Source organism: Epinephelus moara, chromosome 13 (assembly GCF_006386435.1).
Source record: "Epinephelus moara isolate mb chromosome 13, YSFRI_EMoa_1.0, whole genome shotgun sequence".
NCBI classification, from domain to species: domain Eukaryota; kingdom Metazoa; phylum Chordata; class Actinopteri; order Perciformes; family Serranidae; genus Epinephelus; species Epinephelus moara.
This window is the reverse complement of record NC_065518.1, coordinates 30,747,758-30,759,405: the sequence shown is the minus strand read 5'-3', so window position 1 is coordinate 30,759,405 and position 11,648 is coordinate 30,747,758. Positions and strand designations below refer to the sequence as shown.

At 40.2% G+C, this 11,648-nt stretch overlaps 1 long non-coding RNA gene across 1 annotated transcript; it reads right to left on the bottom strand.

The window, feature by feature from the left end:
* Positions 1 to 6: 6 nt before the first annotated feature.
* Positions 7 to 440, bottom strand: LOC126400138 (uncharacterized). The gene is made up of 3 exons (XR_007570949.1): positions 324 to 440; positions 204 to 247; positions 7 to 135 (listed from the first exon to the last, which is right to left on the bottom strand). It is a non-coding gene; the product is annotated as an uncharacterized LOC126400138 (long non-coding RNA).
* Positions 441 to 11,648: the final 11,208 nt, after the last annotated feature.

The window sequence follows — 11,648 nt, the reverse complement described above, 5'->3', positions numbered from 1 at the left end:
TTGAACCACCACTAGGAAGTAGTCCATTGCTCCATGAAGATCCATCTCCAGTGTTGAAGCCACTTGAATCTGGTCGATAGCCTCCAACTGGCACTTCATTATCTCCATACTTCCCAGCAGATCCAATACCATCAGCTGTAGAGCACATATTTTAGTTCATGCATCCAACCAGTTAAGTAGCTTTATAGTATGATTATACTCACCATTTGTTTGTCTTCCAATAGCTAGCAAGGACAACAGCAACCATCTAGACAGACATCCTGTTGTTAATAAATACTTAGCAACTAGTTCAACAATCAAAACTATAATAATTGAAAACTTACCCCAAAAGAAACCCCATGGCTCCAGCCACAGTTATAGGCCAAGTGAAGCAACAAACACAGTCACTTCTGTCAGCACCTACCAAGCCACACAACTGAACCAGACTGAACCCAAGAAATGACCAAAGAAACACTGGAGCTCTTTTTATGCTCATCCATCTCACCTTGTTGATTAACAGGACACAGGTGTGAGTAGTTGAAGGCAGGTGTGGCTCATTATATGACAGGAGAGGTCCACTGCATTATTGGGAACTAGAACTGGCTGGTTCAGACTTTCAGCATTTCATTTTTGAAAAAGTTTGCTGTGAATCTTTTAGGTGTCCTGAAAGAGTACAAATATGTGGTCGGCTTTTTGCATTATGTGTTATTTCAACCATTTAAAACTGGACTGACAAATACTTTAATTTGGTGGTTACACTTGGTGGATATTTATTGAATCAAACAGAGGAAGGATGAACATAATGATGACCAAGTATGATTTCAGAAAATGTAAAAACAAAAAATAAGATTTTAACACTACTACTACTATCGCTAATAATATTTTATGCTTTTTTTTTCCAACATAAAATTCAGACACCACAGCCCGTCCACCCTTAGCTTTCATTCATACTAACATGGGCAATTTCACATTGGCTCTTGGCCATTAGCCCTGTAGTGACAGAGATGGAGTCTCCAGCAATCATTTCCAAATCCAGTGTTATAGACCGATCAAGTCATGCATTCATACCGATTCATACACAAAAGGTCAAGTCAGTTATATCAAAACACAGAGAAAATATTTCAAATATTAGTTATATTCCCCATTTTACCTTACAGCGAAGCCAGGAGAGAAAAAAATGGAATTCAATAAATGATTAGAAAAAAATAAAATCAAGCTTAAGAAATTACTACATGGCATTAAATCATAAGCTCAAATCACCAGCGAACAGTGTTTAGGGACCCCAGTATGATTTAGTGTAAAGGTCACAAGCTCATGAGCACCCCCCTCTAAGGCTGAATCCAAATGTCCACCTGGCAGACTTGTACTGTAACGTACTGCAGCATGTTCACCAGCATCACATCAAGTTCGTGATGGCGTGAGCATGCTTAAAGACATGCNCAAGCTCATGAGCACCCCCCTCTAAGGCTGAATCCAAATGTCCACCTGGCAGACTTGTACTGTAACGTACTGCAGCATGTTCACCAGCATCACATCAAGTTCGTGATGGCGTGAGCATGCTTAAAGACATGCTTTAAGTCAGTTTTGTCGTTGTGGAAACATTTGAGCGACAACTCAAGTATGCCAGTATGCAGAAATATTGAAAAGCACCATTTTGAAAAAGGCAATGCCACTTTTTTCCTTGCTAAAATTTAGCCTAACTTTAGAGCGTGATAAAGCCCCTTCCCAACATGATAGCATGACATGATTGGTACCAATGGACGCCCTTAATCGTCTAGTTTCATATGATCCCAGTTCACCCTAACTTTAAAACTGAGGTCGAAACTGGACCATACCATTTTCACAATAACTGCGGGGGTTGGGGTATTAGATGACAAGTTGAAATATGTTTCAATGATACCATTTAACGCATTTATCATGTAAATACATATAACTTGTATTGTCAGTGATATAAGTCCGTAAGGTTATTGTTCGTTGATTGTCTTTGCATGGGAACCCCCAGGGCCTTGGGTTGGGGTCATCTGTACCCTTTGACTGCCCCTGGTGGTGTGCCTGGATAAACATGACCAGTTGACTAAAGCATATTTTTTTTCTGAAATAAGGCCTCACAGTCTGACAGTCTCTAGAATAACATGCCATGGTAAACAGTATCAAATGCCTTGTACAAATCTATAAAATAAGGCACTTCAATAAGGTGTCCAAGGCATTGGTTAGCCAAATTAAAATAAACCAAATTTAAAAATACTTTAAAATACTGAGCCTTTAACAATTTAAGTCCCAGAAAAATAGTGACATCTTAGTTTCCTCAGTGATGCCCACAGCCCTGTGTATAGCCTGAGGAGTTCAACCGGGATAAGTCAGAAACTGTAAACTGACACTTTATCTGGGTAGTAAAATGTCACAGCAGTTGTTATTTCTTTGCTATAAAATCTGACCTTCAATGCATCGCATATTGATTGCAAGTATTTTAAGTGTACAAAAATTAAATAGAAAAAAAAAGCAGCTACAGTCATGATGTTTTGACACATTGCGTCAAGTTTGAATGGTGTAAAATCTGAAGGTACAACAGCTTTGAGGTCATATTCAAGGTTATTCAATGTTGGTGACATAGCACAAAGCTGCCCACATCCCTTATTTATTCAAGGAAGTTTCACCGAGAGCCAGGCTTTCTTTTGCAGGAACGCCCTTTTCAAATTGAAACACACATTCACACACACATTCACACCTGCGAGCTGCCCAGTCCAGCTTCACTGGAGCAGTAAGGGGTGGTGGTAATGAGGGAGGGGCATGCTCTTTCATTTTCCCCAGATTTATGTGCTGCTCTGGGGACTGCGACGGTGACTGATATATTTTTGTTTGTACAAAGAGTTGGGTCCTTCTTAGCATCATAATCAGTGGAACACAGGTAGCATACAAAACACACACAGTAGAAATTATTGCATTTGATAATTTTCATGTGCTCATCTGAAGAGGTGGTGTAAGTAACTCCACCTACTGAAATTATTACAACCCAGTCACCAGAAAAAAATGTTGGTATTGCTTATTTTCTGCAAAACCCAGATACATTTGTACAATTTTATGTACCCAGATGTTGGAACTTTACATTTCTTTAAGTTTCAACAACACTGTGGTTAACATGTTAGTTTTAAGCACAAAAACCATTTGGTTATAGTTGGGAAAAGATCATGTTTTGGCTTAAAATACCCGGCTTTGGTGGCACAATCCCATCTGGAAATGCAGCAATATCTTGATAAAACACAAGTGCATTTTGTGGCACAATACTGACTGGAAATGCAGTGATGGCTTGGTAAAAACAAATGCTTTTTATGCCACTATCCTGGCAGGAAACACAATAATGTCCTGGTAAAAAACAACTTATTGTGGCACTATCCCAGCAGCAAATGCAGCGATGTCTTGGTAGAAAATAACCGCTTTTCGTGGCACTATCCTGACGGGGAAACACAGCTATGGCTCAGTAAACAAACAACTGTTTTTCGTGGCAGTATCCTGGCAGGAAATGAAGCAATGTCTTGGTTAAACAACCACTGTTTGTGTATTGAACAGTGGTCTGCAGCTTGGCAGGGGTTTGGCTTGAAGTCTGAATGGCACACTGAATTTTCCCAGCAGCCTCTTGCAGCCCAACTCAGTGACCCCTGCACCTTATTGAAACTGCAACCTATGATAAACGATTTCATGACTTATTAAGCCCCGTGATTAACTGGAAGACACAGCAGATTACATTGATTTCCTTCAGTGAAGTCCTTCATGGCTCAAAGTGATTTCTCTGCCATATGCAAGACATCTGCTGCAGAAAATTACAAGAAAATAGGAATGAAAATGGGGATGATTATCATTATAGTGTCTCCCTCGCAGCCAACAGAGAGAGAGAGAGAGAGAGAGAGAGAGAGAGAGAGAGAGAGAGAGAGAATGAGGATTTCTAGGATTACCACAACCACAGCGTTAAACCAAATCCAAACCTAACCCCCTAAATAGGCTTTCTGTGTGTTTAACTGTGTATGGTGACAGTGACTAATACTGACAACTGTACATAGAGGGGAAATCTCTCAGGCACACCAGTATCTGTGCGCATGTATTTGACTGCTAGAGGGCGCCAGTCATCTTTGGAACACATCTGATCCTCCCTGGAGCACTGCATTGGAAACACACTGCATTGCTTAACCAGCAGTAAGTGAAGATGTGGAGAAGCAACATTTTTACTTGAACCTTGGGAAACAGAGCTAATGTAATTTACAATAGTTTCACTTTGAGAGAAAAAACATCTGATTTGTTGGTTTACAAGGCTTGCACATGTACATGCATATCACACACACATAGATATGCATATAAAGATATACAATATAAAGTCAACTGAAGTCACCAGTTGTGAACTGTAGGTTGAAAATGGCCCCAAAAAGCTCCTTGTATTTTTCTAAGCAGATTGTACATGCATACATGCAGCACATCTTGATACACCTCAACACACACATGCACCATGAAAACGTGTTAACGTCACGCACCTACTTCTCAAAGCTACCAAACAATAGTCTGTTAAAGCAGAACTGCAGCGTGATACTTTAAGTCAGCGGTGTGTGTCCCTGAGGTTAAAGTTCTTACTCTGCATAATACACTGCAATGCAGCGATGCTGCCGCCTCTAGTTTAATGGTAACGGGTTATTTTTCTGATCGACCTCCTCCAGACAGCTCCAGTCTGATGGAACAAGTTGACATTTTTTCAATTATTAGTCAGCATAGTGATTAATATTACCCACAAATTGGCCTTTAACTACTGTCATTACATGAAAAGTTAAGATGGATTTCCTAATTTAGTATAGGGACCTACATATGTATCAAGTTTTAAATCAAAGCTGCACTTATTGGTATGACTACATGTAATCTGAAAGGTGTGGCTCAAACTTATAAACCCACAAAAAGTGATGACCTCACTCGGCAGTTCTTCTCAGCTCTACTGAGCCTTTTCACCTCTTTTAGCTCATTGTTTTGGTTGTACGGCCAACAGTGTCTCATTGATCTGATTCTCTGCTGCAGCAGGAAACTGTTCAGAGCTGATCAACACACTGTACTCTTCCTGTCCAACACAAAACAGACAGACAAAGTTAGCAACTTGCTGCTAATCAGAATGAAGCTGTTAATGAGACAGATATTTTTCTAAAACATAGCTTAACACCTGTGCAATGTAATTGTGGCTTCTTTAAATTATTTTCAAGGCCAAAGTGTCTGCCACCACAGGACTTCTTTAAATCCTGCATATTGTAGCTTTTATTAATCAACATTTTCACTTAAAGGTTCAGTGTATAGGATTTAGGGGGGTATATTGTCAGAAATGGAATATAGTAATATAATACCATAATGCTTTCTTTAGTTCATAGTCATAATTGTGTTTTCAGTACCTTAGGCCCTCTGCGATGAGCAGTGACGGAAAATCGCAGATTTGTTTAAAAGCGAAACTGCTTATTCAGTGTTTCTACTGGTTTAAATCACCAGTGTTTGTTTTGCAGAGGAGGAGACCTCTGCATATAATTCAGCTCCAGGTAAAAACCTCTTGAACACTGACCACTGAAAAAATTCTAAACAGTACAAGTTTCAGCTGGTTGCAATGTGCAAGGCTCACCACCAGATGTCACTAAGTCCCCTTAAATCTTTCACACTCATTGATGAATGGAAGTAAAAGAGATTCGCATTTAACAACAGGAAATACTATATTCAATCATCTATTTACAAACTTTCACACAACTTGTGCAGTACAATCCAAGTCTTATTTATCTACTTGTATGGTCAGTTTTTTTTACTGAAACCCTACTATTTAAGACATCTGAATACTAGTAGTGCCGTTGGGCAAGCAGGTGCATTTAAGCTCTACTCGTGCATTCCATTGAACAGAGTTCAAATGCACTCACATGCTTGTGTGCGCTAGTCGTCAGTGACTTTTTATGCAGAAGTGTTTTAAATACGTAGCATAATGCATGTGTTTTGGAAGTGCTGAGCACGACTGGATAAATGAGACTTGGATTATACTGCACGAGTTGTGTGAGAGTTTATAAATGGATGCTTTGATGTGGTTTTGCTGTTGTTAAACATGGACCCCTATGACTTCAATTCATCAAGAATTTTCTCCATTTTTGGTTTCTTTGCTCACTGTGGAGGCATGCAAGAAAAACAAAGTTTTCTTCACAAATTCAGCATAACACGAGGTGAGTGACTGATAAGAAAATAATCATTTTGTGGGTGAAGTATTCCTTTAATGATAAACCAAAACAATGACCTAAAATAAGATTAAGTCTCCGCAGAGCATGAATCTGAGTATTTAGACATTCTGTTGTTGATTAAGACCTTTTTCTGTGGCTTTTTGAATGCAAAAATGTATCTGTGTCTGTCCATTGGGGGATTTTTGATTTGGAGTAATTATGCAGCTTTGCCAAATCAGTCAGTGGCTCTATTTTCTTTTAAATGTGCCGTTTCTGTGAGGAAGGAGATGAGGAAACAGGAAACATCTCCAAGAGTAGTCTTTAAACTACACTTAGATGTGAGTCAGATCAATACACATAAAGACTTTTGATATTAAAGGGCAAGCACAAAAAAGCCCACTTTGTTATATGATATAAAAAACCCCAGGGTGGTTGAAAGAGATGAAAACAAGCCAAATAAAATTCTTCAAAAAATTATGCCTATGAGACATTTGGAGCACAAACTTGTTTTTCTCCACTCTTCCTATAAAAGCTCAGTGAAGAGGAGCTCACTCACCCTCCACTTTGGGGTGTAACATTTTGATTGACTGCTTAGGAAGAGATGCCGCTGCTGCAGGGTCGTTACTGAGCGCACAAAGTTCAGTTAGTTTGTCTTTAGCATGCAGGGGATTTCAATAAAGTCAAGTATGCTGATAAACCCTGGTTGATTACGGTACTGTTTCATTACTGTTTCCTCTTTCTGCTCTAGGACATTTGGCGGGTGCTCAACTCACATCGCTCCTGCCTATATTTTCTTTTTATTATAACCACACATCATGATCTGAGCCCTGCTTTCTGTCACGTAGCCTCGATAAAATTGGATAATAATACAAATTGTTCCACAGGCAATACAGTAAATTTGCTTTTAAAGACATAGTGGAAGTAGAGCTGCAGAGACATTATGAACTGCAGAGACCCGGTCACCTTGGCAGTGTGGGGTAACTTAGAAAATGCTTGCTTTACAAACCCAGACCCCAGAGATTGCATTATAGTGTAGAATCAATCAGAAAAGACATGTAGCACAGAAACACTTTATCTGTGCCAGGAAGAGGCGCGATTGGAGAGTTAAACCTTCTTCTCTTCCCTTTGAACAACTTCTGGAAGTAAAGGAACTGTATTTAATAATTGAGAGTTGGAAGGTAATTGAGGACATAGATCAATAATATCTAGGGGGTTGCTCTCATTACAGAGATACCCAGACACTTCCGAAAGTTGTAGCTCAATGATGATGAATCTGGAGAGAAAGGCAGAGAGAAAGAAGAGAGAGGAAGGAGGAGGAGAAAGGGAGCAATGAGATCTAAAAATTTAACAAATGAGACCCATTTCCCATCACTGTCTGTCTCATCAGAGCCTCATATCAAACCTTTGGATGTGGCAGGTGGTTTGGCTGCCTCACATTTCAAAATGTCAAATCTCTATGCTTAGAAATGGGGATCTTTCCAGGGAGCCTGGCGGCTTCCCGGGCCCTGATTTCCCAGAGGATTGGCAGTCTCGACACGCATGGGCGTCTGTGAGCGTTTAAACAGTCAACCCCCCACCACCAACCCACCCATCCAGTCTCCCAAACAGCACCCGGCTCCCTATTACAGCCTCTTCTATCCTCTCATCCACTCTCCCTTTCCTGTTTCTCCTCCTCCGTCAAGCACGCTTCGTTTCTGCTTCTATCACCTGTTGGCGATATAAAAAGGGACTGGCTTTTAAGGAACTTGCGGGATTAAACAGAGTCATTTCATTAAATGTTTACACTGCCTTGGCCACAAGTGAGGGATGTGGAGTCGATGAAGCCGTGGTTTCAAATCAGAGATGGTATCTTTTCCCCACCTGGGGTGAAAATTGGAGGGCTGCATTTAAACTGATAGAGTGTATTTCTACCTGTTTATCCCCGAGGGGCTCAGTGTGGAGAGGCAGAGCTGCTATTCATGCTCACACACACACACACGCACACACACACACACATAAATTTGAATGCACACTTTTGTTTAACTACACATGTGAGGACATTCAGGTGAATTACATTCATTCACTGGTCTCAAAGCCTGACCTCTGCCTTCATCGCCACATGTCTAACCATTAACTCAAACTCATGCCCTAACTTAAAACTGGATTAAACCAAGTTTAACCTAACCCTAGTTTAATGGCAAAAATATTCTCCCTCTTAAACATCTTTAAGATCCAGTGTGTAGGATTTAGGATAATCTATTGGCAAAAATGGTTTATTATATTCATAACTATGTTTTCATTAGTGTATCACCTGAAACAACGTGTGTTTTCGTAACCTTAGAATGAGCCAAGTATATCTACATACAGAGTGGGTCCTCTTCAATAGAGTATTGATATATTGATTCCACAGTAGCCCAGAATGGAGAAACCAAACACTGGCTCTAGATAGGGCCATCTGCATTTTCCCATCAGCCACCATAGTTCTCCCTCAGGCTTGGCACACTGGAGAAGTTTCAGTTCAGCAATGTGCAACCTCACTGCTAGATGCCACAAAATCCTACATACGAGACCTTTAAAATTCAAACTAGCTTGTGTTTTAAGAGCTAGATACAGTGAACAAAAATATAAATGTATCTCTTTTGTTTTTGCTCCCTTTTTTCACGAGTCGAACTAAAGATAATTTTTCTATGTACGATTTTGTTCACAAATGAGTTTAATTCAATGTCAATAAGCACTTTGTCAACATAATCCACAATAAGTACACCTGATAGGTGTGGCATATTAAGATGCTGATTAAACAGCATAATTTTTCAACTGATTATTACACAGGTGTGCCTTGGGCTGGTCATAAGAAAGGGCCACTCTAAAGTGTGCATTTTACCACACAACACAATGATGTCACAAGTTTTGAGGGAGCTTGCCACTGGCATGGCCTGTGAACTGTATATTCATTTTATTACCTTAAGCCGTCTCTAATCCTGTTTCCAAGAATTTGGCAGTACATCCAACCGTCCTCACAACCGCAGAACACATAAGCACAGTTTGTGCAGAAATTCTTTAGTTGTGCAAGCCAATTATTGCATCAGCTGTTTGAGTGGCTGGTCTCAGACGATCTTGCAGGTGAAGACGCTGGATGTAGAGATCCTGAGCTGGTGTGGTTACACGTGGTCTGCAGTTGTGAGGCTGGTTAGATGTACTGCCAAATCCTTGGAAATGGCATCAAAGATGGCTTGTGGTAGTGAAATGAACAGCTCCATTGGACATTCCTGCAGTCAGCATGCCAATGGCATGTTTCCTCAAACCTTCTGTAGCACTGTGTTGTGTTAAAACTGCACATTTTAGAGAGCCCATTTATTGTAATCAGCCCAGGGCACACCTGCATAATGATAATGCAGTTTAATTAGCATCTTGATATGCCACACCTGTCGGGTCAATTCATTTTAGATTTTATGAGCCAAATGCTGACTTACATGAATTTCACAAATTATGAACAAATTTTGAGAGAGATAAGCCTTTATACAAAAAGTATTAGATCTTTTATTCCAACTCATGAAAAGAGGAAGCAAAAACAAAAGTGTTGCAATCATATCTTTGTTCACTTTATAAAGACTTTATTTCAATAAAATTTATGAAATATTTGATTTAAAACCTGCATTAATCGACTTTTTGGAATCTTGGGGGTAGCACAAAAAGCTATAAACATTAATACCAATTAGTGCAGCTTTAAGAATATGCATTATATATAATAAGGATTATAAACTCTTAATTTGACTATTTTTAAGTCCCTCAGCATTTTAGCTGAAGGTGACGCTGATGCAATTTAAATATATTTGACAACTAAAAAAAGACAATAATACAGATGGCATTTGTATTCTCTGTGTTCTCATCTGAACCTATTTTTTTATTGCCCTCTATAAACACACGCCTACACACAACATGCATTCAACCAGGGCATCTCTCTTTACGGTCAAAGGTCATCTCCCATCAGCTGTTTTCCTGAGAGATCTGCCCTCCAAGGACAGTGGTGGCTGTTTATAGTCGCAGGCTCTGGCGTCTCTTGTATCCACTCCACTTTAACACAGCCCAGGAACTGACTGGGAAAGTGGTGACGCCAATGAAATCTCTCCCCCTCAACTCCCATCCTCCTCTCTGAGTGGCTATTGTCTTCACCCTGGTCATATAAATCAGACGGTGTGTGAGAGCGGAGGAGGATTAAAAGAAGAAGAGGGAGGGAGGGACGGAAGAAGATGGAGTGGAGGAGAAAAAAGAGAAACGGGTCTTATGGCCAAACTGTCCTCTTCAAGGTCGTCACGGCGATTGGGTTGGTGTGAGGAGGATGGGACTCAGGGAAATGAGAAAGCACAATGTCCAGTCTGCAGAGTGTGTCATTTGTTCCAAAACAAATTTTATTTCTGGAACCCTCTAGCCTTCCTATTCCTTACAGCTCTAAAAGGCACAGAACAAGAATTTTAACACAATCTCATGGTGAAATATACATGACCAAGTTTCAGAGCATTGCATAATTTGGGGTGGATCATCCTACATTGAAGAACTGCCAGCACATCACTAAGAATTTCATTACTGAGCCATTTTTAGTGAAGTGTATTTCAGAAAATTTTCCACTCGTCATCCTGTGTTTATGGTCCATATGTGTTCTAATGCACCGGGTGTGATCAGGTCCTTGTGACAGGAACAGATGGCTGTCATTCTACGTTCTCTTTAGCGTGAGAGGAGGTGTGATTTATATGTGATGGATTCACCAACTGACCTCTCCACAAAAGTCAGCAATGCTATGGTGGATGTAGAATTGACAAATTTTGTCCAAATTACAAAAGTAATCATATTGTATCTTATTATATGTTTCTATGTAGTTCATATACAGTGGAGGTGAATGGAGCATGCTGTCAGCAGAAATCATAGGTACTACTAGAAAGTATTTCCAATGAAAATTGTTCAAAGTAAAGCAATTAGTGAGTAATATGAACACTGTTTCTTGAGATATGCTGCTGTTGAGTTTTTTAAATGTCACTTTTGTGGACATGGCAAATGGAACTCCATTGACCTCCACTGTTCTGGGGTGCAGGCATAAATCTTAGCTAGAGATCTCAAAATTGGACAAATAAAACCAAAACTATATGCACTAACAGTAAATATGAAAATATTTTAAAACTTCAACTCATATTCCATGACCATAGTGGCGAGGTGCTGGGTGTGGATGGCTCTGGACACTGTTGGGCTGTCTTGCCTGACATGCTTTTTCTGTGTCGCGTGGAGGTCGGGTACGGTGCCTGCGGAGTGGCAGACTGGGGTGGTGGTTCAAAAAAGGGGCCCACAAGATGTGCTCCAACTATCGGGGTATCACACTGCTCAGCCTCCCGGGTAAAGTAAACTCCAGGGTACCGAAACTGTTATTGCTGTTGTCGAACCTTGGATTCAGGAGGAGCAATGTCGATTCTGTCCTGGTGGTGGAACAGCGGACCAGCTCTT